This window comes from Pipistrellus kuhlii, unplaced genomic scaffold, assembly GCF_014108245.1.
Source record: "Pipistrellus kuhlii isolate mPipKuh1 unplaced genomic scaffold, mPipKuh1.p scaffold_m20_p_9, whole genome shotgun sequence".
In the NCBI taxonomy this organism is placed as follows: Eukaryota; Metazoa; Chordata; class Mammalia; order Chiroptera; family Vespertilionidae; genus Pipistrellus; species Pipistrellus kuhlii.
Genome location: NW_023425595.1, coordinates 25,157,072 through 25,183,042, shown reverse-complemented (window position 1 = coordinate 25,183,042; position 25,971 = coordinate 25,157,072). Strand labels below are relative to the sequence as shown.

Genomic DNA, 25,971 nt, shown 5'->3' with positions numbered 1-25,971 from the left:
TTGTGGCAGCATGGATGGACCTGGGGACTATTATGCTAAGTGAAATAAACCGGTCAGGGAAAGACAAATACCATATAATTTTACTTATATGTAGACTCTAATGAGCAGAATAAACACACACACATACACACACACAACACACACACACACACAACACACACACAAATAGAAACAGACTCATTGATATAGAGAATAGATTGACAGGTGTCAGAAGGGAGGAGGGTGAAAAAGATGAAGGGATTAAGCAAAAACATCAACAAACTCATGGACACAGACAACAGTATGGTGATTACCAGAGGGAAAGGGGGATGGAGGCAAATAGAAAAGGGTGAAGGGGGGATAAATGGTGACTTTGGATGATGAACACACAATACAATACACAGATGATATATTATAGAATTGCACACTTGAAACCTATGTAATTTTATTAACCAATGTCACTCCATTAAATTCAATAAAATTTTTAAAAATGAAAATTTTAAAGCTGCCATTATAGTCACTGCAGATAAATAGTTGCTGCAGAAAGACTCTGAGCGCGGTGGCCTGCAAGTGGATGGCCCCATCTCGCATTATGCCTCATCGCTGAGTCAAGCTCCACCAGGGACTTTCATGAGAACTTTGTGTCATCTTTGTCTCGAGATGGATTTATTTTTCTTATTTGGGATCAAAGAGGATCAGCATTATTCATTATTCATTTTCCAGGTTATGTGGGCTAATTTTCTATAGTCAAGCAAGTAAAAGGTGTAAAATTATCTGTCTGTACAGTGAGGCTGTTCAAAGGGAACCTAAGCTAAGCTACCAGTGACCACTGGGACTTGTACAAAAGCTCAGAGGGCACATTCTTGCACATCCTGTGATATTTTTCTCAGCTACCATCACACACGCTTTCAGATACAATGAGAATGATTTCCTCTTGGTGTGACTTGCAAGGCAGCCTCAAGTTTCCCTTTCACTTCAGACATCAGAGCTGGTGCCCTCCAAGACCTTGACACTACAGAAATGTATTCATTCAAATATGCTCCTTTGTAACTTAGGTTTTTATTTTTAGACATCTGTCATTTTATTCACGGGATGTGTACATTAAGATAATTTGCCTTCCTAGAATGAGTGAGAGTCATTCCTTGCAGGCGTCTTCAAACTACGGTCCGCGGGCCACATGCGGCCCGCAGAGGAGTCTGATCCGACCTGCCAGGTTTTTTGGGCAGTGAGCGCAGCCGAGGTGTTACAGTAGGAATTAGTAGTTCATATAGTCCGGCCCTCCAGCTCTCTGAGGGACCGTGATCTGGCCCCCACTTTAAAAAGTTTGAGGACCCCTACAAGGGTTACTGGCTACCAACATAACGTTGAATTTTTTTCTTACTAGTTGCCTCCAAATATCTATTCTTTTTCCCTTCTTCCTTAAATTAGGGGCCCAGAAACTTTTTCTGTACAGGACCAGTTCTTTGCTCACAGCTTCCAATGCTATGAAATACCAATAAGCCTAATGCTATAAACAGACCTATATCCATCCCCTCCAAATTGATATTTGGAAGTCCTATTACCCATTGTGACTGTCTCTAGAAATAGGGTCTTCAGGAGGTAAAGTTAAATGCGTTATAAGGCTGGAACCCTAAACCAGTAGGACTATGGCCTTATAAAAGGAGAGAGACCTCTCTACATTTAATATATTTCCTTATTGTGAGAATATATAGGAGAATAATTAAAATAATTTGAAACTAAAAAATATTTTTAATCAGGACACAAACATTAAAATCTTTGAAGGCAAAGACTGATATAATTGATTATGTATATTTAATATTCCACATGACAGACTGCATCAAAATGAAAGTAGCAGCAGCACAAGGGAGAAAATATTTGTAAGGTACATAGAGACCAATAGACTATTATCCATAGCCTTATGGAGAGCCACAAATAATTAAGAAAAGAAAAAAAAATCTCCACTAGAAAAATGAGCAAAGGAGATAGAAAGGTACTTCACAGCAGAAAAATATATGATGGGCAATAAACATGATAATGTGATCAATTTCTCTGATAATTAAGGAAATGAACATGAAAACAATGTACCAAATTGGCAAAATTTTAAATAATGATAACAATAACCATTTGGATGAGGAAGCAGGTGTTGATGGGGATGTAAATTGGTATTGTCTTGTTGGGAGACAATGTGCTAGCATCTACCCAAGTCCTAAAGGCGCTTATCCTTGAAAGGGCATGTGTACTCAAGTTATCTATTAAAAAAAAAATGTGCACACAATGTTTCATAAGAGTGTATTTGTATAAAGGTGGTTATTGTAGTATAGTTTGTAATTGTAAAAAGATGGAAATAACCTAAATATTAATTTTAACATTCAGAGGAAAGAATAACTGATGATACATTTAAATTATGAAATTATATGTGGCATTTTTAATGGAAATAATTATGACTTGAAGTGGAAAAATATCCCACATTCTATTATTAGGAGATATATGATAGGTGATAGATAGATAGATAGTTATAAAGAAAGATAGATAGATATAAGGAAAAACAAAAAGATAATAGAAGATAAGTCAATTATATAAAAATAAATAGAAACAAATCTATTGTAAGACTCCAGTATCTTCTTACTATTTGAAATAATAATGCATCTTGCAATTTCTAGCATGTCATAATTTAACTGGTAGTGTTTTCCTTTCTTAGATGTTCAGAAAATAATGGTACTTTTAAAATAGATGCATCTTAGAGTCAATCAGCATAGAAAGAAAGAGAAAAGATGGATAGACTAAAGGGATAAGCACCAAAATGTTAGCAGTGCTTACCTTTACTTCTATGTGATTCTGTATTGTTTGAGCTTTTTTACTAATTGTGTAAACATCTTTAGAATTGAGTTATCTTGTTAAATCTCTATTACTCTAAATTCTGTCTTGTTTTCTTTTTGTTTGCATTTGCCTGACATATCCCCACTCCATCCTTTTATTTTCAACCTTCCAATATCATTTTAAATCATCTTGAGTAAGCAGTCATTGGATTGCTTTGTTGTTTTTACTCCACCCCGAGTCTTTGCCTATTTTTAAAGGGATTTAAAAGTGTTGACATTTGTTGACATAACTGTTTTGCCTGGTGTTGCTTCTGTCATCTTGCTTAATGCCTTACATTTTTCTTTGTGTGCTTTCTGTTTTGTCTTTTGGTATATACATATTATTTTGTTTGCTTTTATCTTCTGCAATGATTAGGAAACTAAACTTTCTGCTTTTAATTATGTGAATGGTGACAAAATTATGAAGTAATCCTTAAGTTCAAATGTATCAGCCAGGGATTGTCAGAAAAACAGCTGTCTAGGATTCTATGAATTAAAGGCTTAACACAGAAACTGGGCACAAATTTGGAAAAGCAGGGTTTCGAAAGTCAGCAAATTAACCACCAAGATCTGAGCCAGAAGGTCTGAAGCTGGTGATGCTTGAGACTCACTAGAGAGCCACGGTGAAGTCTCAGGATTGCCATTTTAGTGGTTATAATTGTTTCAGCAGAACAATGACTTCTCCTGCAGCCATGATAGCAAGTTGATAATAGACAAGCAGAAGAGCATCTTTGCTGTTGTATTAAAAGTAAACATTAGCCTTCCACTTCTCTTTATAGGAAATGAGGAATCAAGTGTCCTTCTTATCTACTTTTCACCATTTCCATCATCCACTGCACACATTTTTGTGAAGGGAAAGCCTATGGAAGGCCAATCTTTTGTTTCCTTTTTTTCAATACCCTCTTTCTTTTTTTAAGGTTAAATCACTCTTTCTGTTCAAACTCTTTTAGTTGCCAATATTTTTGTAGCTGTTGATTATTTTGGATAAAACACATTGAATGCACAATTAGGTTGATTTTTGTTTGTAAAGTCACAAATATTTTCATTTATTACTGCTTCAATTTTCCATCCTTAATAGTACTAATTAATAAAATAGATCTGTTCTTCATCGTAGCTATTTTTATCTCTCATTTACATGTCATTTTATTTTCTTCTGTTTCCTGATATAATTTCTTCAGGTTATCCTTTCCTTAATATATTTTTTCTGTAATGTTATATTTGTTATTTTTCTATACCCAGGAGGGATGACAATGTGTGCTGCATTTTTAAATTCCATGAAGTCATTTCTAATTTGGCCAATTGTCTTTTCTTTTTTAAAAAATATATTTTTATTGATTTTTTACAGAGAGGAAGAAAGAGGGATAGAGAGTTAGAAACATCGATGAGAGAGAATCATTGATCAGCCGCCCACCAAGGATGTGCCCGCAACCAAAGTACATGCTCTTGACCAGAATCGAACCTGGGACCCTCCAGTCCGCAGGCCGACGCTCTATCCACTGAGCCAAACCGGTTTTGGCTGGCCAATTGTCTTTTCAATAAGCTTTATTCCTATCTCATAAGAGAATTTTACTAATAATTACTGCAAACACAAGAAAAATCGTTTCTAAAAATATTTTGATTTCCCACCACCATCCCCCCCCCCCAAAAAAAAAAAAAAAAAAAAAAAAAAAAAAAAAACATCTATAGCAGAGGCAGAAAAATCTCCATTTTATTCCAGAATATTGGGGCTTTTTTATGTTTAAGTTGATTTTCATAGGCCTGTGCTTATACTTCTCTCTTCAGTCATCTTTTTAGAGTGAGATATATTCAGGACAAGGCTGGAAACATAAATATACTTCACCCAGCTCCAGGCTGGAAAGAGAGGATAGTAGATTTTCTGTTTAATGAATAAGCAGGCATCATATAGGAGCCATTTTTGTACATCTGAACTGCCTTAAAGATTTCTTGGGCATTGTTAAAGACAGCTGCTTAAGGAAAAGCCTCTCTAGGAAGCACATAATTCATTAAATGCTCACAAATCAAATTATGGCTTCTGTCTTAAAGTAGAAATTAAAATATCTATAATAGCAAGCTGGAAATCTGTGACACACTGTGATGAGGCATTGCGAAAGCACTCAGTGTTGACTGAGAGAGAGGCCGGATGTCAATTTTGCCCCAATGTTAAGGAGATTACTTCATTTTTTCCAGAATCTGGATAATGCACACCTCTTGCCCACATACTGCAAGGACAGGCTGGTGTAGATAATGTCTAAATTCTGGGTCAAATATGAAAAAGATGTGACTATCTTGGAATAAATGGGTGGCTATTTGTGCTCCTGAAGATATGAAAGAAGAAAAAAAAAAAGACAAATAGGATTAAAGACAAAAGTGCAATAATTTCCAGGCAAAGACTGAGCCAAGAAAGGGGCCCAGGTCCTCCCCTTTACCCAGAGCACCCTTCAGCCTTGGCATCCTGTCCCTTGAATCAGAGTCATTGTCTGGCTCTCATGCAAACACTAGCTTCATTGTGATTCTGCAGAGGCAGCCCCACTTGTACTGCCTGGGGTTTCTTAGGGCTTATCCCATTGAGCTGTGACTCAGGCAGACAGCCAGGAGGCCCTCTATCCAGGGTGGAGATTTGTGCTGATTTATTGCACAAGAGATGCCAGGTAAATCCCTTTGCTGTCCCATGGGAAGTGTCAAGTCAGGGGCAAAGTTTGGGTGCTCCCTGATTGAATCCAGGGGTTTGGGTCAGAATAGATGGTGTCCAGGACCTATCTATATCTGCTTATGAAGATACTTGGAAAGAGACCTTCAACTACCTGGAAAGTTCTAAAAAAAAATTCTATGTTCTGTTAATCAAGTGTCCTAAGGGGTTTTCATGAATTCTAGGGAATGGAGCAGCACTATTTGAAATGAATGAGGTTCACATAATGGTTTAGTTCAATGCTGCTTACACTCTCTGAGTATTGCACTTACCTATGGGCCAGGTATTGAGCCTGAAACCGAAGTGTGTGACCTTGACTGACACTCTAATCACTGAGCCAAACCGGCTAGGGCAGAATCTGCATTTTTGATGAGCATTTCCAACTGATTCAAATGCAAGAGGGTCACACAACAAATCCCGCTTAGAAAAACTCTGATTTATGGGGGGGTTGGCAAAGTAAGCACTTGTATTAACTTGTTGCGATAAATGTCTGGACCAACAATGGCTTCCTCAGCAATCACAGGAGGAAAACTGTATACATCCCCCCTCCCACTGGCAGGTTGAGTGCTGCCTTACACCTAACAAGACCACCTCAGCAAGCAGAGTTCTTGCAGACTCCAATTACATGCATTGCTGCTCAGTGAAGCTATTCCAAAAGTCAAGGACAGTAGCAAGGAAAGGGTCAGACTGATAAACTCAGTGATAGGGAGAAATAGTGTATTACGATATCAATCAGTCACTATCTGCTCACATCTCCACTGAGGAAAACTACCCCACCCACACCACCTGATTTCCAGGTGGCCCTATTGGTACCATAAGAAGGTGCATCCCTAACTACATGTGATTAGACCAAGGATGGGCACCTGAACCGAAGGCAGCCCATTCTCAGGTGAAATAGGGCATGAACTGGCATGTTAGGGTGAACCAGGCCAATCAGATTACCTCTCCTGGGAATGTGAATTGGGAAACATGTAGAACTCAAGCCAGTTATCAGTCGGTCATAGTTCATCAAAGGGTCATGTCATAGTAAGAAAGGCTGGAGGAGCATGATGAACCATGACAAAGGATGCCGGAGAAAGCAAAGCAGATATGTAGAGAGAAATAGAATTTCAAGAAAATTTGAGAAACGAGAAAAAGGAAAAATTTGGTTAAGAGCCCCAGGTAAAAGCAGATTATAATGCTCTCCAACTCAAGGAACTTGTAGCCTTACTTGAGCAAGCTTGAGGGGATCTCCATTCCTGAAATACCCATAAACAATGGAATGGGTCCAGCATTAGACTGAATCTTTATGCCTCGTTTCCCCAATTCATGCATTGAAACCTAACTCCCAACGTGATGGTATTAGGAGGTAAGGCATGTGGGAGGTGATTAGAGGCCTCATGAATGGGATTAGTGACCACATAAAACAGGCCTCAGAGAGCAATTTACCCCTCCACTATGTGAGGACAATAGATAGGGCTATCGATGACCCAGAAAGTGGGCCTTCACCAGCTGCTGAATCTGCCATCACCTTGATCTTAAAACTGTTGTTTATAAGCCACCCAGTTTATGATACTTTGCTTTAACAGCCTAGATCAGTGGTCGGCAAACTCATTAGTCAACAGGGCGGCAAACAAGCCGCATGTGGCTCGCAAGCCGAGGTTTGCCGACCACTAGATGAACTAAGACAAACATTTAATGAGCTGTTATTGCATGCAAGGTACTTGCCAACTGTTTAGTGTATCCTTTTTCATTTATAGTCACAATAGCACTACAATATTAGGTCAACATTTTTCTGGGTGTTTCTGTGAGTGTTTTTGGATGAGGTTAATATTTAAATCAGTGAACCTTTAGTAAAGCAGATCGCCCTCCCTAACAGGGTTGGGTCTCATCCTATCAGTTGAAGTTCTGATTAGAACAAAAGGACCAGCTTTCCCCAAGCAAGAGAGCCTGCCTTCAGATTTCATCTGCAAGATCATCTCTTCCCTGCTCTACAGGGGCAGCCTTCGTACTGAAATTAGGGCATCATCTCCCCTAGATCTACCCTGTGGATATTGGACTGGACAGCCTTCACAGTCACCAGTTCCTTATAACAAATCTGTTTCTCTCTGTATACACATGCTATTGCTTCTGCTTTTTCTAGCCAAAGCATGGAAGAATCACAGAACTTGAGATTTGGGAAGAACCATTAGCCCACCTTCCTCATTAGAACAATAGATAAGAAAGACAGATCTTAGAGAGGTTCGGTGGCTTGTAAAGGACACATAACCCTTATGTAGCAGAGATGGGGACTTGACTCAGAACTCCCCTTCCAGCCGAGACCGGTTTGGCTCAGTGGATAGAGCGTCAGCCTGCGGACTGAAAGGTCCCAGGTTCGAGTCCAGTTGGGAGCATGTACCTTGGTTGCGGGCACATCCCCTGGGGGGGGGGGGGCGGTGCAAGAGACAGCTGATTGGTGATTCTCTCTCATCGATGTTTCTAACTCTCTGTCCCTCTTTCTTCCTCTCTGTAAAAAATCAATAAAATATATTAAAAGACAAACAAAAAAACCTCCCCTTCCAATGTCTTTTTCGCTGCAGCATGCTATCTCCTTTGAGTCACACACAGGATGCAGGTGGGTTTGGTGAGGGGACCGAGCTCTCCTGTGTGTTGCCCAACCACAGTCTTCACTTTCTTTCTCCAAACTCAGTGTAATATTGGTGTTGGCTCCAAACAGCCAGTGGCCATGACACATGCCAAACTGTCGCTATCCTGTGCTGTCAAGCATCTTAAGGTAGGCTGTTCCCAAGAGCAGGCCAGGAGCCAAGGGCAGCAAGCAGGTCCCATTCTTCTCAGCCTGACTAGCACTGACTGCTTCCTCTCCTGGCGTGATTTTAGGATTTCCCATTCTCCTCCCTGTTGCGTTTCCTGCTTAAAATAACTTTTTTTTTTCTAGGTCAATTCATCTGCTCTCAGGTTCAGGCAAAACCAGAGAGGCAGAGAAAAATGAAAGCTGGTCAGTTATTTTGGCCTATTGTTTCCACTACAGAGACACCAAATAGTTACCTAATCCTGCACCTCACTCATTCTGCCCCCATCTCACAACCCTGAAAATGCTGGAGTTGTTTTGCTTGCATTGTTTAAAGGATTCCTTAAGTTCAAATTGGCACCTCATTGATAGGAAACACAGGTATAGGCAGCAGTGTGGCCTTCGCATACTGACCACTCTGGACAAAAGTATGAGTGATCTCCTCTGCACGGTCCACAGCTTGCCTCCCATCTGTGCTTCTATTCTGCTCGTCTTCCTGGATGCAAATCATTTGCTTCAGTCAAGCAGGTCTCTTGGTTGTTCCCTGAACTTCCCTTGTGTTTTTCCACTTTGGAACCTTTGAACCTTTGCTCCCACCACCTGCCCTGATGGAATGTCCCCTGATTTGGCCTAGCCAAACCAGATTCATGTCACCTAGATTCATCACCAACTGCAGGTCGGCACCGGGCCAGCGCTTTCACATGTGTTATCTCATCCTGCAAGGCCCAGCATAAATTTCTTCTTATCTGTGAGGTTTCTGTGGCTATCCCAACTGGAAGTGGTCACTTCCTCCTTTCTCTGACACTTATTGTCTGTACTACTCATTTGGCATTGAATGCATCCTAATACTTTAATCATTCACTCAACTCATTCATTTATTTAAACAAGTATTTAGTGAGTGACTGTTATTTTCCGGACACCATGGTAGGTGCTGGAGGTATAGAGATGAGCAAGAGACAGATCCGAGATTTGTGGTTCAAGATCACTCTGGCTATAATAAGAATGGATCAAACCAGGGAGAGTTTTGTGTTAGGGAGCTGTAAGGAAGCAGAGGCAGGAGGTAAGAGGGCAGAAGCACCTGCCCCAGGCGTGAGGAGGCTATGTTTGAGAAATACTTAGGTGATACTAAGAGCTGAGAGAGGGAGCCAGGCAAGGCTAAGTTCACATCTTCATTCTATCAGCCAATTGTGTGATCTTAGGCAAATAATTTAAATTATCTTAGTCTCATCTCCTTTATCTATAAAATGAGGATAATAATAGCTACCGCATTGGCCGGTTCCAGTATTATATGAAATAGTGAGTGAAAATCTGTAGGCATATACCTAGCACCAAGGGAGCACTCACAATGATTGACGTAGGCGTCACTGATGTTGGTGTCCACTTTTGTCTGTCCCCTTCATTAATCTGTGAGATTCCTGAAAGCAGAGACTGATTTCCTACCACAGTGCCTGTTACATAGTATATCCTCAATCAATGTTCATTGAACAAATTTACACTTTCAATTCAGAGCCCAGCAAATTCTTTTAAGATTCACTGCCTAACCCAGGATACAAGTTTGACTAAATCAAAGGAACAGAGATTATTTTAATTATTTTAATACAAGGTAGAATATGGTTCTCTAAAGTTTGATCCTGTATGTTTTTAACCACCGTTTCTCAATTCTCTCTCTTCTCCTCTCCTCTTCTTTGCTCTCCTCTTCATGTCTCTTCTCATCCCTTTCTACACCTTGGTCCAGACAATCTCATTCACTCAGATGGCTTAAATTTACATGCTGATTATTTTCTGAATGTAAGTCTCTAATACTGACCTCTCTTCTGAACTCCAGGTCAGTAAATCTAACTGCCTACTGTGAAATATCTCTACTTTCAATATTATGTCTAAAATTACACCTCAGACATTTTCACTTTCACCTGCTATTCTCCCCACATGGCTCTTCTCATTGGGTGGAACTATCATCCAGTCAGATGTCCAAGCCATTAATCGGGAGTAATTTTTAACACCTTCTCTCTCAGTCTCCATACCCAATAAAATGCCACACCTCTAAAGCAGATCTGTGATCTCTTACCGTCCCTACTGCCACCACCATCTCTCACAATTTTCTCCTGGTAGCCACACTGTAGTCTTGCTTCTGTTTTTACATAGCTGCTAGAGGAATAGTTAAAATTCCATAGCAGACCACACTACTTTATTTATTTAGAAGTCTTTAATAGTTTCTATTTTACTTAGTAAATTTTTCAAAATGCTTACCATGACCTCACAGTCCTCTGTGAAAAGCCATGGCCAGCATGGCTTTCAGGTTCAAAGGCTTGGAGAAAGAGCTGACACACAAATTAAAACACAAGACAAGAAATATAGATTTGGGATTATGGGGGGAAGCCAGGGAAAGCTTAACTGTAGCAGTCAAGTTCCAATGACTCTCTATTCCCAGCTGCTTTTTTTTTTTTTTTTTTACTAGAATACACAATTGCCTTTTAGGAATGCAAACAGACATATCAATGGTAATGTTTAGTAAACAGTAAGATTATCAGGTTTGGGGGAGTTTGCTTTAGGCCAGTGGTCAGCAAACTCATTAGTCAACAGAGCCAAATATCAACAGTACAACGATTGAAATTTCTTTTGAGAGCCAAATTTTTTAAACTTAAACTTCTTCTAATGCCTCTTCTTCAAAATAGACTCGCCCAGGCCTTTGTATTTTGTGGAAGAGCCACACTCAAGGGGCCAAAGAGCTGCACCAGGGCTTTAGGCCATTGAGTCAGCAGTAGCTAATAAAATGCAAATATTCACCCTATGAATAGCTAAGGAGCCTGGTGATAGAACAGGTCAGCCTTCTGAGGGAATTACTGTTGATCTTGGTTTCCAGCAATCCTCTATGATTGGACTTTCTACTCTCTTCACTTCCTCTGCTTCCTCACATCTCCTTTCAGTTATTCAAATACTCCAGCATTCTCTGGCCTTGTGGGCTTCATATTTTTCTTTTTAAAAATACATTTTATTTCAGAGAGGAAGGGAGAGAGAGAGAGAGAGAAATATCAATGATGAGAGAATCTTTGATTGGTTGCCTCCTACATGCTCTCTACTGGGGATCGAGCCCACAACCCAAGCATGTGCCCTTGACCAGAATCAAACCTGGGACCCTTAAGTCCGCAGGCCAATGCTCTATCTGCTGAGCCAAACCGACCGGGGCATATCTATTGTTTTTCTTAAAGGCTCTTACCCCCACCCTTCACTTAGTTAAAAGACAATTTCAACTGATCCATCACATCACCGTTTAAGTGTTTGTTCCTCAAAGGGGCCTTTCCTGGTCTCTCCTTCTAAACTACAGCTGCCTTTAAAGCTCACATAATAATTCTTTAATTCTTCAGAGCACTTACCACAATTTGCAAATGTATCCTTATTTGTCATTTGACACCCATCTCCACCCCAACATCCTTGTGCTCACACACGCACACTCTGTCATCAACCCCTGATTCCCTGGGACCCAGTGCAGAGCCTGGTGATAGAACATGTACATTTCTGTTGATTGAATGTGATAAAGGCTGTGAGAAAGAGATAGACCAGGTGCTAGGAGAGTTCAAAGGAGAAGAGGATGACCTCTGAAAGGTGGTGCAGAGAAGGCTTCAAGGAAGATGAGACATTTGGTGGAAGCTTTGAAAAATGGGTGGGATGGAACCAGCCAAGGTGAATGAGCCTGCAGGAGTGGATGGAGGGAGGGGCCAGGTGGATGGACAACCTCACTGAATAAACCCAGATGGTGCCTGAGAAATGATGAGTAACTGGGTTGTCTGGAATATAGGGTTTGGGAAGGGAAAGAGGGCTAGAAAAAGAATGACAAAAGCTGGACCTATTCTTAAATCCCCAGGAGGTGCTTACCTTCCCCTCTTGGAGTGCTTCACAAACATGTTCCCTTTCACTAGCTCTCACTCAGGAGGCATGGGCCATAGGGCCCAACATCTTTCAGCTCCTGCTGCTTCCTGCCCCACCACAGCCCAGGGCACTTGGCTGGTAGGCTTCAGCCAATTCCTATTTGCAGTGGAAATTGCATGTTGCTGACGTTAATTGTGTAATATAGTTCCACATTAAGAAACTTGGGATTTGTGACAGTTTATAGGGGAAAAATTAGGACAGTATTCAAACAATTCTTCCACAGGCATTTGACTCATTTGCATTATGTCCATCCAGGTGTGGACCCTCACCATTCATACTTCTAAAAAGTGTATTTCAGCTACACACACGACTTTCTGAGCTTTTTGAAAATACACATTTGGCTTCTCTATTCAAGAGATTACACTCTTGTTTTTTAATTTCTTAAATTGATTTCAGAGGGAAAGGAAGAAATAGAAACATCAATGGGCTATCTCCTGCACACCCCCTTTTGGAGATTGAGCCCACAACCCAGGCATGTGACCGGGAATCAAACCTTGGTTCCTGGGTGGATGCTCAACCACAGAGCCACACCTGGCCGGAAGAGATTACAGTTCTAAAAAGGCATTAAGTGCTTTACCATTCACCCTGTTAGGTGCTTTCCATTGAGTTACCTCATTTAGTCTTCACACTCACCCCACCAGAGAAGCACTAAGATTTATCTTCTAGATAAGAAAACCAAGCTCAGGGATGAAGTAACTTGTCCAAAGTCACACAGCTTGTAGGCGTGAAGCCTGCATTTGCATTGATGTCTGTCTGGTTTATATCCTGTGTTCTCAGATATTTACGCTATACGACTTTTCAAAGACAAGGCATATTGACTGGGCTTGAGGGAGCCATCATGATTGCTTTTTAAATAACATCTTTACTTTAAAATAATGACAGATTCCCAGACAGTTGCAAAAATATTGTACCCTTGCATAACTAATAGAATATCAAAATCAGAAAATTAGTCCAATTCAGAGTTTATTCAAATTCCACTAGTTTTACCACCAGGATTACTTTTTAAGTTAAATCAAGTTTCCAAGGGGTGGGGTTGGTGGGTGGGGAATATAACAACAACTTTCTAAAAAAGTCTTTTGGAGCCTCTTCTCCCATGGACACCTGAAGTCCTGGGCTTCCTGAAACAGTAAGTCTGAAGAAGGGATAAATAACAGACACAGACCCAAAACCGGTTTGGCTCAGTGGATAGAGCGTCGGTCTGCGGTCTGAAGGGTCCCGGGTTTGATTCCGGTCAAGGGCATGTACCTTGGTTGCGGGCACATCCCCGGAAGGGGGTGTGCAGGAGGCAGCTGGTCGATGTTTCTCTCTCATCGACGTTTCTAGCTCTCTATCTCTCTCCCTTCCTCTCTGTAAAATATCAATAAAATATATTTTTAAAAATAATAACAGACACAGAGAGACCCACTTCTACTGAGGGAATGCTATATTGCTGAGGGACCCCACTGGGACCTGCTGCTTTCACACGGAAAGGACACCCAGCAGGGAACCCTGGGGGGACCTGCTGAGACTGTCTGAGTCTGGTGGTTTGGAGGCCTCTAAAACCCTTGGGGCTACCTAAGACCTGGCTCAGCCAAAATGCCTCTTTGTCCCTATTGTCTGTCTCCTGGCAGCTGATGATAAGCGATAAGCATAGAGATAAAAACACGTTTGGGGCTGTGAACCTGCCTGAATCACTGGCAGCCAACCAGGCCGTTTTTTATCTGGAAAAACTCCCCCCAGGACAGCCCCTGCGAGTGTTTGGGAACCTGGTGGGAACAATGGCGGGAAACGGAGGCCCAAGCTTGGGCTTTAGGGCTCTGCCACCCACACTCCTTCGCACTGTTATTCCTGGCGAAAACTGAGATTTTCTTTCGCTCAGACAGACTCTGTGGGAAGAGGTGCAAATGAGGTTTGGAAATGAAAAGGAAGTAGTATGATGACAAGGGAAATTAGGTTGTTTTGCAAGCTTTAGAGATTTCGTTGTAAGTGATTCTGAACATTGCTGCTCCAGATATATAATGACGGTCATCCTAGTAACTGTGATAGCTCCTTGGCCACCAGGCCAAGTGTTGAAGCTACTTGGGGGCTAATTTCCTTGTCAAACTGCTTCACATCTGAATTTTAGAGACCCTGGAACGAAAGAGAAGTCAGGGCTTACGATGTGCACTCCTTGGGTGTGGTCAGGAGGGCAGTCAGCTCTGACCCCTGCCCATCTCTCCAGGTAAATCTAACTACTCACCTTTAACGCTGTGAGACAAGGACATCTGGTTAGACTGATGTGGCGTGTTCTTAGTGGAATCACATTGGTTTCTAGAGATGACTGTTTTACCAAATGCTCAAAAGCTCTGTTATAGTTGCATTCCCCTTCCCCCCAACTCAAAAATCCTAACCCTCAGTGCCTAGATGTGACCTTACCTGGAAATAGGGTTAAGATGGCAGAGGTAGGGGTGATACTTCTCAAGGGATGTTAAAGCTGTCTGTAAACCACCAGAAGCTTGGAGAGAGGCCTGGAGCAGATTCTGCCTGCAGCCCCCAGAAGGAACCAACCTGCTCACACCTTGATCTCAGACTTCTAGCCCCCAAAACTGGGAGACAGTAAATTCCTGTTGTTTAAGCCACCCAGTTTGTGGTGTACTTGGTTACAGGAGCCCTAGCAAGCTCATAAACTGTCTTTAAAATGTTGTTTCATAGTATGTCAGAATTGATTTCAAGGTAACTCACTGATCCATGCTATGTGAAATTCACCTTTTTCCACTTTTAATTTTGGAAAAGATATTACCATATTTATTATCCTGTCACTTCTTCATTCTCAATAATGCCTATAAGCAAAGACCAAAGGAAATTATGTAGTTGAAAGTGATTGTTGTTAAATTAGAACCAGTCCTCTCTTTCTTAAAAAATGAAAAAAGGAGAAGTACTAAAATCTAGCTGTGCCCAACTCAGAAGATATTTTCTATTGGCTCTTAGCCCATATGGATTTGGAAACAGATGGTGGCAAAGTACTACTGTGTTCTCAGCGGGCACATTACACCTGCATTGGGAAATAAATGGCTCGTTGTCCTTGGCTCTCAGATGCACAGAAAGGGGAGAGTCACACTAGAAACCCCAAGGAACAACTGTTGCTGGCAGAAAGGTGACCTAAGAAAATGAAGGAAACAGCATAAATATGATCCACAGCCCTGCTGGAGAGAAGGGTTCTTTCACTGCATCCAACCCAACAGCGCCCTTCAGACAGACAGCCAGGACACCTGGGCTCCAGTGGGCCTTAGCAGGGTCCCTCTGACCCATGGAACCCAGTAGACCTGTCTCCCTGAACAGGGGGTACTGGCCCTTCTGCCTCAGCCCCAAACCCTACTTGTTCTGGAGTGTTGGCTACTGTAGACATGGGCCTGTTCATCTTGAATTTGCAGCTTGAAACCCATAGTACTTTCTCTCCCGTCTTGAGATCCTCTTGGGCCTCCTCTTGGAATGTAGGTTGGGCTTGGGCAGTTGGCTACAAGGGTCAGGAGAGGGGAGGGAAGACCATTCTCCTTTCTGCTGTTTCCCAGTGTTTCCTTAGCCTGACACAGCCTTGCTTGGCCTTTGCCAGATCCTCTGCTTTCTCTGCCTAAAGGTTGGGGGTTTTGTTATAAGTGTGAGGAAACATGTGAGAGTGTGCGGGTAGGTATAAGGGCTTTTTTTTATGAAGCTGGGCCTGTACATTCCTCCTAGCAGTGCCTGGAACACATGTGTCAAACACAAGGCCCGTGGGCCAAATCCGTCCCGCCAGGCCTTGCAATGTGGCCCGCACCGCGCTGTCATCATTGCACTCCGCTGCGTTTCCATCACAATGACAGTTTATGACTGTTCAGTAAACCATTCGGCCCGCGATTTAGGCTGGATTTTAGATTTTGGCCCCTTCTCTGATTGAGTTCGACACCCCTAATTTAGAAGATCAGAGCTGGAACCTTTGAGGAGCCAGCCGGAACCTTCCGTCCCTTAATTGGGCAACCTCTACTTCTCACTGCAGTTGTCCTAACTTAGCTTATCATTGCCTGCCCCTCAGCTGGCCCATTTTCTAAAGGCTGCTGGAGACAGAAGACGGGGAGGATGCAAGGTGGTAGGGCAGGCCAGGGAGCTGCCTGATGCTGAGTGCTCTACCAAGTAGAGACCTGGCTTCCATAAATGGCACCACCCCTTTGGGCTGGATTCACTCATTGACCCAACAAGGACCAGTGTGGAGGCACCCAGAATCCCCCTCTGTCTGGTTTTACACCCTCTCCACCTTCCCCATAGTCCCTTAACTTTCAGTCTCTCCCCTGCCTGGACACAGCTCCATTCAGGAAAGCTGGGACCACGTCTACAGACCTGTGTACCCAAGAAGAGGCTTAGGTCTCTCAGATTCTTCAGACTAGAATATTGACAAAACAAATCTTTTCTATTGCTAATATTGACTGCCTTTCCTAGCTCAGCTCAGATGACTTCTTATGCCAACAAAGTCTGTTTGTTTTAAACTGTCGCACAAGGAAACCCAGGCAGACATGAGAAGGCAAGAAAACCCTATCCTGCCAGAGGCAGAGCAGAGAAGAAAATCCCCAGCCGGACTGCACATTCTGAAGCAGAGAGGAACGGGTTAGGGATCTGGGTGGACACACTCCAGCGGCTGTGGCTGGGCCTTCCTGGACAGGAGCTTAAAGAGTTAAGGAATTGCATTTGGACAAGCTCTGCAGCCTGAAACCCAAGCTCCTGAGGTCTCTTTCAGAGTCCAGGGCCAGCGAAGTGTCTTTTGTCAACAAATGCCACCAGCAGACCAATAGTAAGCCAGAGTATGGTTCTGAGATAAGGGCCTCTGGATGTCACCAGGCAACAGGCACAAAGAAGGCTGGATGGACTTCCCAGCAGCCAATTATACCACCCCATATTCCCCCCACCCCCTGCCCTGTAGCTCACACGCCAGTGCAGCCAGGTGGGAGAGCCACTTGGCCCCAGATTCCCTCAATATCAAATTACTATCAGTTTCTGGATTTGAAGGGAGAGGAGGTGGTGTGGAAAGGCTTTATTTGGAAACTTCAGTACAGTTTAGTTTACTGCAAAGCTGAGCTGATGGCAAAGGTGAAATTTTTCAAATAAAAAGGAAATGTTGCTGCAAACTAGACCAAGACTCATATGCCTCTCCTGTGCCTGCTCTTGCAAGTCAAGAGATGGGCAGGGCTCTAGGATCCCTCGCCCCTGACCTCGGGGGGTGCGGTGGGGGGAGCCTTTGACAAATTTAGTCTCTAGATCAGCAATTAGAGATTTTTCATCTCATGGCACACATAAGCTACTTACTAAAATTCTGCTGCACACCCAAATATATATATTTTTTTCTGATCTGACAAAAAAAGTATAATTTTTATTAATTCATGCCTTGATGGCAATTGTGTTAGCTGTTATCATTTTTTAAATATATTTTTAATTGATTTTTTTTTTTTTTTACAGAGAGGAAGGGAGAGGGAAAGAGAGCTGGAAACATCGAGAGAGGAACATTGATCAGCTGAGTCCTGCACACCTCCTACCGGGGATATGCCTGCAACCAAGGTACATGCCCTTGACTGGAATTGAACCTGGGACCTATTAGTCTGCAGGCCGACACTCTATCCACTGAGCCAAACCTGTCAGGGCTGTTATAATTTTTTTATTTTTACTTGACAACCTAAGAGAAAAGTCAGTGCCCTTGACTAAATAGTCAGGTATTGCTTGTTTTAAAAAGTCTTTCAGAGCACTGGTTGAAAATCCCTGCTCTAGGTGAATGTAAGGTGAAAACTAAGGATGTTTGTTTCTCCTTCCTACAGAGTATACTCCTTTCATGTTACAAAGTCAGAGGAAGGAGCCATGCAGAGTTGAACAGACATTGTTACTTTATCAGTTACTGATTCATCCAACACTTACAGCTATGGCAGAGGCAAAGATGAATTGGTCATTTTCCCCACATAAGTCTGACTTTTCCCAAAGGTTCACCATCTTATCCAACCTACATGCTGAAGACTCTCAAACCTATACTCCCAGCCCAGGTCATACCTTCCTTCTCCTAAGTATCAGCACAAATATTAAATAGTTTTCTAAACACCTTCTTGCAGATTTTTTACTCAGCCAACAAATGAAACATGCCCCAAGCTCAAGGCTTCATCTGTCATCAAATGTGGCCCTTGACCGGAATTGAACCTGGGGCCTTTTAGTCTTTGTCTTAGTGAATGATACTAGCTCTCCCAATCTGGGTTGAATTATGTTCCCCCCAAATTTATATACTGATGTCCTCATTCCCAGTACCCCACAATGTCACCTTATTTAGAAACTAGAGGCCCGATGCACAAAATTCATGCAAGAGTAGGCCCTCGAAGCACTGGCTGCCTTGAGGCCCCACAGCCCCTTGGTTTCCCCCCCCCCCCCTTATCCCCAACCCACTGGTCATTCCAGAAGATCATTCTGGAAGGTGATTCCAGAAAATTGTCTTGCTGCCCTGTCTAATTAGCATATTTAGCTCTTTATTACATAGGATAGGGTTGTTGCAGATGTAATTAAGTAAAATGAGGAACAGAGTAGGCCTATTCCAATGATTTATGTCTTTATAAATAGGGAAAATTTGGACACAGACACAAGAAGAATACCGTGTGAAAGGAACATAGAGAACAGACAGCCATTTACACGCCAAGAAACTCCTGAGGCTACCAGAAACCAGGAGAGAGGCATGAAACAGATCCTCCCTAAAACCATTAGATGGTACATGGCATCACCAACCCTTTGATTTCAGACTTCTGCCCTTAAACTATGGGGCAGTAAGTTCTGTTGTTCTAAGTCATCCAAGTTGTGACACTTGTTGCAGCAGCCCTAGGAAACTAACAACCCCAGTAAACATTGTCCAAGAAAGGAGTCAGGAAGCTTCCATTGAGTTCTTTCCTCCATCATCACCTCTCCACTCCATTTGCCTTATAAACCACCAAACCATCCATTCCACCTGTGAGACACCTCTGCCAGCAATGCATTTGTCTTCATTCTTGTTGCTACCCCTTGGAGCAGGCCACTATTATTTCACCAGAATCCTTCCTAACTTCTCTCCCTGCCTTTAATTCCATTTCCTTCCTCTCTGTTCCTCAAATTGCATCCAGAATCATCTTTCAACATGCAAATCTGAAATACTTCTTTCTTGCTCTTAGGATGAGGTTTAGTCTTCCTATAGGGCTCACCACATGAGCTCTTTGTTAAGGCACGCAATAACACAGCCACTGGTCTCCTCTCTGTCCCTATTTCTTGCCAGTTTTATTCTCTAGCAATAATGAGCTTCTTTCTCTTTCGTAAATGTACCACATTCTATCTGGCTGCCAGAATTTATATATATGTCTTTTTAAAAATACTTTTATTGATTTCAGAGAGGAAGTGAGAGGGAGAAAGGGATAGAAACATCAATGATGAGAGAGAATTATTGATTGGCTGCCTCCTTCACCACCACCACACTGACGCTCCTCTGGGATGGAGCCCACCATCCAGGCATGTGCCCTGACCTGGAATCAAACCTGGTTCTTAGGTTGATGCTCAACCACTAAGCAACACCAGTCAGGCTTTACAAGATTTTTTACTTAACAAATTGTATTGTGACTGCCTCTTTATCTATTAGCATTCCACTCAGATGGTAAGCTTCTAGAGGGAAATAATCCCATCCATCTTGTTCATGGGTATGTCTGCAGTGCTTGGCATGATGCCTGTGACACAGTACGTGCCCAACAATTATTTGTTATTGACTGACCAACTGACAAACTGACTGAAATACGATTCCTATCCACAATGAGCTCAGTCTCAAGAGGAGACAGAAGTGTGGACAAAAAGTTCAGCGATGCAGAAGTAGGTCTCAGTCTGACTTGGCTTGAGGCTGGAGGGGGACAGGCTGGGAGGAAACGGGTAGGGGGGAGACATTCCACAGAGGCAATGGCATTTAAGCTGGGCCTTAAAAGATGAGCAGAAATTGGCCATAGCAGAGAAAGGGCAGGGTAAGGAAACTCATTTTAAGCAAAGCTCCTTGCCATGGGTCAAGGAGCAGAGTATGTTTGAGAAATGGTGGGAATACATGGTGTGCCCAGAGTATGATGTGCAGATAGTTGGCTGATGTGGGTTGGGGTCAGACTGTGAATTCTCCAAAGAACTTATTTTTGTATATAAACCTCGGTGACTTTTCCTGAATATCAAACAGCAAAAAGCAAGTTTATGATCCATTTTTACAGTAAGGAAAGGGGAGACACATAGTCCAGAAGGCTTTTCTGTTGCTCAGGATGGTACCTGAATATCCATTTACTCCTGGGGTTGAGACTTGTTACCTCTTCAGGGCCACCAGCTAAGCACCTACATTTCTGCTGAGGCTGAACATCTGGATAAAAACAACTGCACTCCCCCTCCTCTTCCTCCAAACCCTGACAATTCTCAAGAGAACCTGGTTGAGTGAATTCTGTTGCAGGTTCTCCAGGGAAGGCTTTCTCTGGTTACTCTTTATCATTTTGAAATCTCTCCAGCCCTAACTTAATTCATTCCTCTTGTTAGTCTTTTCAGACATAAGGAATAATTTGTCTATATCCCCTGCATAAAATCACTGCCTGTATTCCAAGGCAAGAATTTAACCACCCATTTGCCTTCTCCAAAGAAAACAAATTTGATTCCTTAACTGTTTTCTTAATTAATCCATTCTCTCTCCCCCACCTTAACCTCTGAAGGCCATTTTAATCTCTCTCTCTTTCCCCGAACCCTCTGGTCCAAATGCATGGGCTAGAACTGAAGAGGAAATGTAAAATTAAAATAGTCTTTCATAAGATAGATGAGGACTGGAGCAACTGCCACCAAGTTCAGATCCAAGGCCATGTACCACCAATGCCCGCCTGCCATCCTTTCTGATTCCTTTTTATCCTAAGTCCTGTATAGCAATTTTAAAGGATCAGCTGATTGTGAATCTCCCCCAAAATAAGATTACAGTCGTTGGGGTTGGTGCTGTTGGCATGGTCTATGCAGCCAGTATGATAATGAAGGACTTGGCAGATGAACTTGTTCTTGTTGCTGTCATGGAGGACAAATTGAAGAGAGAGATAATGGATGTCCAACAAGACAGCCTTTTCCTTAGATTACCAAAAATCGACTCCAGCAAAGACTATAATGTAACTGTAAACTCCAAGCTGGTTATTATCATAGTTATCAATAAGAGAGAGAAAGCCATCTTAATTTGGTTTAGTGTAATATGAGTATTTTTAAATTCATCATTCCTAATTTTGTAAAATATAGCCCCAAATGTAAATTGTTTATTGTTTCCAATCCAGTGACTTACGTGGCTTAAAGGAAAAGTGGCTTTCCACAAAAACCCATGTTATTAGAAGTGGTTGCAATCTGGATTCAGCCAGGTTCCATTATCTAATGGGGGAGAGGCTAGGGATTCACCCATTACACTGTCATGGGTAATCCTTGGGAAACATGGTGAGTCTAGTGTGGAGTAGGGTGAATGTAGCTGGTGTCTCCATAAAGAATCTACATCCTGATGCCCTGGCTGGTTTTTCTCAGTAATTAGTGTGTCAGCCCATGGACCAACGGGTCTTAGGTTCGATTCCCACTCAAGGGCATATACCTGGGTTGTGGGTTCAATCTCTGGCCATGATCAGCAGGCAGCCAATCGCAAGCAATAGATGTGTCTCTCACATTGATGTTTCTCCCTCTCTCTCTTTTTCCTCCCTACCGCTCTCTCTAAAAATCAATGGAAAAAATATATATTTGGGTGAGGATTAACAACAACATGAAAAAAAAGAATCTGCACCCTGATTTAGGGACTGATGCAGATAAGGAACAGTGGAAAGAAGTTCATAAACAGGTCATTGGCAGTGCTTCTGAGGTGATCAAACTGAAAGACTACACATCCTTGGCCATTGGCCTATCTGTGGCAGGCTTGGCAGAAAGCATAAAGAAGAATCTTAGGCGGGTGCATCTAATTTCCACCATGATTAAGGATCTCTATGGAATGAAAGAAGTCTTCCTTAGTGTTTCTTTTATCTTGGGACAGAATGGAATCTCAGATGTTGTGAAGGTGACTCTGACACCTGAGGAAGAGGCTCATTTGAGGAAGAGTGCAGACACACTGGGGGGGATCCAGAAAGAGCTGCAACCTCACTGTCTAGGCCAGTGGTCAGCAAACTCATTAGTCAGCAGAGCCAAATATCAACAGTACAACGATTGAAATTTCGTTTGAAACCCAAATTTTTTAAACTTCTTCTAATGCCACTTCTCCAAAATAGACTCGCCCAGGTCGTGGTATTTTGTGGAAGAGCCACACTCCAGGGGCCAAAGAGCCGCATGTGGCTTGCAAGCCGCAGTTTGCCAACCACTAGTCTAGGCTACAGCAGGATTTTAGTTGGAGATTGTGTATAGTCCTTTTTATCTGATCTGTGACTAAGAACATCAGTTTCCTAAAGATAGAGATAGTAATGGTTCATAAAACCCAGCATCTGCATCCTGATGCTGGTTGGCCCTTATCTTGTGTAGTCCTAAACTGGTTAGTGTGAAATAGTTCCACCTCCTCGAAGGCACCACTGCCAGTGTTGCTCACACTACAGTTGCCCTGCAGACTAGATATGTGTTCATTGTGTGTTACAAAACTTATGGTTCCTTTACCCAACATGCTTAATCCAACTTTTTTCCCCCCCAGAACTTATTCTGTGTACTATATGTATTAGATTAGTGTACATTGCCATATAATGTAAAAAGAAAAGTCTATGTATAAAAAATGCAGCCAGCTATCCAAGTGTCATACCAACTAAAACACCAAATAAATCTTAAACAGTGGGAGGAGAGGGAAGAAAAATGAGGGGTCCATCACAGAGCAAGGGCAGTCCCTTCAGTACAGGAATGCTCACATGATCCAACACAATTCAAGACAAACACAGGGAAGCAGATGTCATCTCATTGGCTGGAGTAAGGAGAGGACATCATGAATCAAAATACCCACTGATTTCACAGAGGGACAGTTAGTCTCAAAAGCCCCCCGGAGGAGACAGACATGACTACCTGGAAGACTGCCAGTTTGCATAGTGAGAAGTCTGAGGAGTGCACAGAGTAAAAGGAGCCTGCTGTCATTCCAGCCCTCTCTAGCCAGCACTGTGTCAGAACATAGATGTACGAGTCAAAGCACAGGCACACATGCAGTTCAAGACCGAGGGACAGTGGTGGACATTGGTGGTCCAGAGGCACGAAGTGACCATTTGTGGTACAGGAGTGAGAGTACAAAATTCAGCATGTCAGTACTGTTCAGGCAGCTTAGTCTCATGTGGAAGAAATACCATGCAATCCAGCAGAAGCTATTGGATAATTAGGCTGCTCTCCTGGATAGGGAACTTCTTGTTGACCCTGTACATGGGGTACAGGTCAGACACAGACCGCAAGAGGAGAAACAAGGGCAAGACCCATGCAGATCCCCCCTGAGATTGGGGGACCTGGACAGCACCAGAGAAGCACTTAGATATTTTTAAGGGAGTCACTCGAAAGTATGTTTGTGTGAGTAGGGTGGGGAGGAGGGACCTGGGCAGTGGGTCTAAGAAAAGTACTGGCTTGAATTCAGGTTGGCCTGACTTCAAACCACTAATCCTGAGCACTATAAATATTGGGAATCATACCAAACTTCTTTTTTATAACAAAGCCAAGAATTAAAGCTTTAGATACCAGATACAGATATGGGCAGACCCACTGTATTGCCCCATTCCTCCTTGTCCTATCAAATGTTCAAGCACTGTCCTGCACCTACTCTTGACAACCTTGCCCTCTCGGTAGGATCTACCTCCTTCATTCTTCTGACCTTCCTCTTTCTTCCTCACTCTGCAGTGTGTGAGACAGTCCCATAACTTGTGAGCCAGGCATGAGGCACTATTGCTTCCTGGTAGCACAGGGCTCAAAGGGGGAGCATATCAGGCAGACTTTGTGGAGCAAGTCAGAGTCAGGCAGAGATTGACTCTGGGGCAAGGCAGGACCTGGAAGAACAAATTGAAGATTAGGGTGATTTATGTGTTCATTTCTAGCCGTCAGTGGTGAGCTAGGGAAAAGCCATGCCTTATACATTCTCTTATCCCTTTATGCCTTGAACAATGCCTGTCATTGTGTGTGCGTGAGCTGAATAAATGAAAAGATAAAAAAATGAATGACTGAAAGGCCCTGCCTTTGCCTGTTGAGATTGGCTCAGAATTCAAGACAAACTTGACCTTGTAGTTAGAACCATCCCCAGATCCAGCTGTAAGGAGTAGAAGAAGTGAAAGAGGAAGTGGATCTGAGATTAAATGTCTCCTTCTCCCACGTCCCAGAAGAATTTCATTGCAGGTTCCACTCCTTCGGATAGTTGTGACTCAGGGCTGCCCTCGAGCAACCACCCCAGCCCCTCAGCAACAACAGCGCTGCCCAGGGGCGACTCTGCCTCAGAGACACAGAAATCCCCAGGGTTTCCTTAGAACTTCATCCCTGCTGTCCCATGAGTCACTTAGGAACTTATGAAACATCCAGTGGGTCACTCTTACTTGTCGAAATAGTTCCCAAGGGAGTTAGTTCCACACCAGCAACAAACTCATGCCACCCTGGTGAACCACTCCTGGGATCTATCAGTTGCTGTTTGCAGTCACCCAAGGACCTTAGTTTCGAATAATTAGCAGCTCCCTGGGAATGCTTACCCTTGCAAAATACTGCATGCTCATTTGAGCATAAAGAGGCTTCTGATAGGAATATCAAAATCGCCTTTGAATGCCAGATAATTTATAGGTATGTTCATACCCTTCACTAAGCTCTAGGTGACAGCTTGGCATGCAATTAACAAAACAAAACAAAAAAACCTGGCCTCTGATCTGCTGAAGAGCACACTGAAGCGGCCTATCTCACAGATGGTGGGTGACTCCTGGTGCCTTTCAGTGGGGAGCGGTCATGTGGAAGTCCGTGGAGAGAAGGCCCCGGAAATATGAAGGCAGCTGCTGCCAGCTGTGCTGGGAAAACAAGGTGTAAAACCCAAGGCTGGTGGGGATCAGACCATGTGGCTGGGTGTGGGGGTGGTTAGGGCCTCACTCTGTGAAGTCAGTTTCTCCCGGTTACAGGACTGCTGCTGTTGCTGTGCCCCTCCCGCCCCATCCCTGCTCGGTGGTGCCAGCAGGCACACCTCAGGACAAACTGGCCATAGTGAACTCACTAAAGCAGGACTTGAGCCAAGGATCAACATTACTTTTGTATCAAAATTCCAAACAGAATTCTAATTCCCATGTCCCTCCAGGCTTCCTTTTACATGTAGAAACTTCTGTATGCCATCTCTCTCACCCAGGGTAATAAAACGCCATTGAAGTAGTAATAATAATGGCTAATATTAATTGTTCCCTTAAGTGTCAGAAACTACAGTGATCTTTCTAAAACACAAAACTGATCATACCATTTTCCCACTCCTAGCCTTTCACTGATGCTTCATCACACATGGGCTATACCCACATTCTTCACTTACATACATGTGTTCCATGATCTGCCTCAGCTTACCATTCTAGCTTTACTTCCTGTCAGTCTCCTCCCCCCGCCACCCCCCTCTTTCCCCCGCCCCCCCACCTGCCCCATACAGCCTCTGGTCTAACCACACCCGCCACCCACCATTCCAGGAGCAAGCCGCCTCCTATCAGGCCCCTTTCCTCTCCCTCTGCTTTCAGGAAGGCTTTTTCTTCTTTGGCAAGTTTCTACTCAACCTTCAACATATAACTCAGCAGTCACCTTCTCTATGGTGGCTTCCCTCACTCTTCCAGGAG

General features: G+C 43.0%; 1 pseudogene; it reads left to right on the top strand.

Annotated features, from left to right (window-relative positions):
* Nucleotides 1–21,165: 21,165 nt before the first annotated feature.
* On the top strand, nt 21,166–23,641 carry LOC118713175 (annotated as a pseudogene).
* Nucleotides 23,642–25,971: the final 2,330 nt, after the last annotated feature.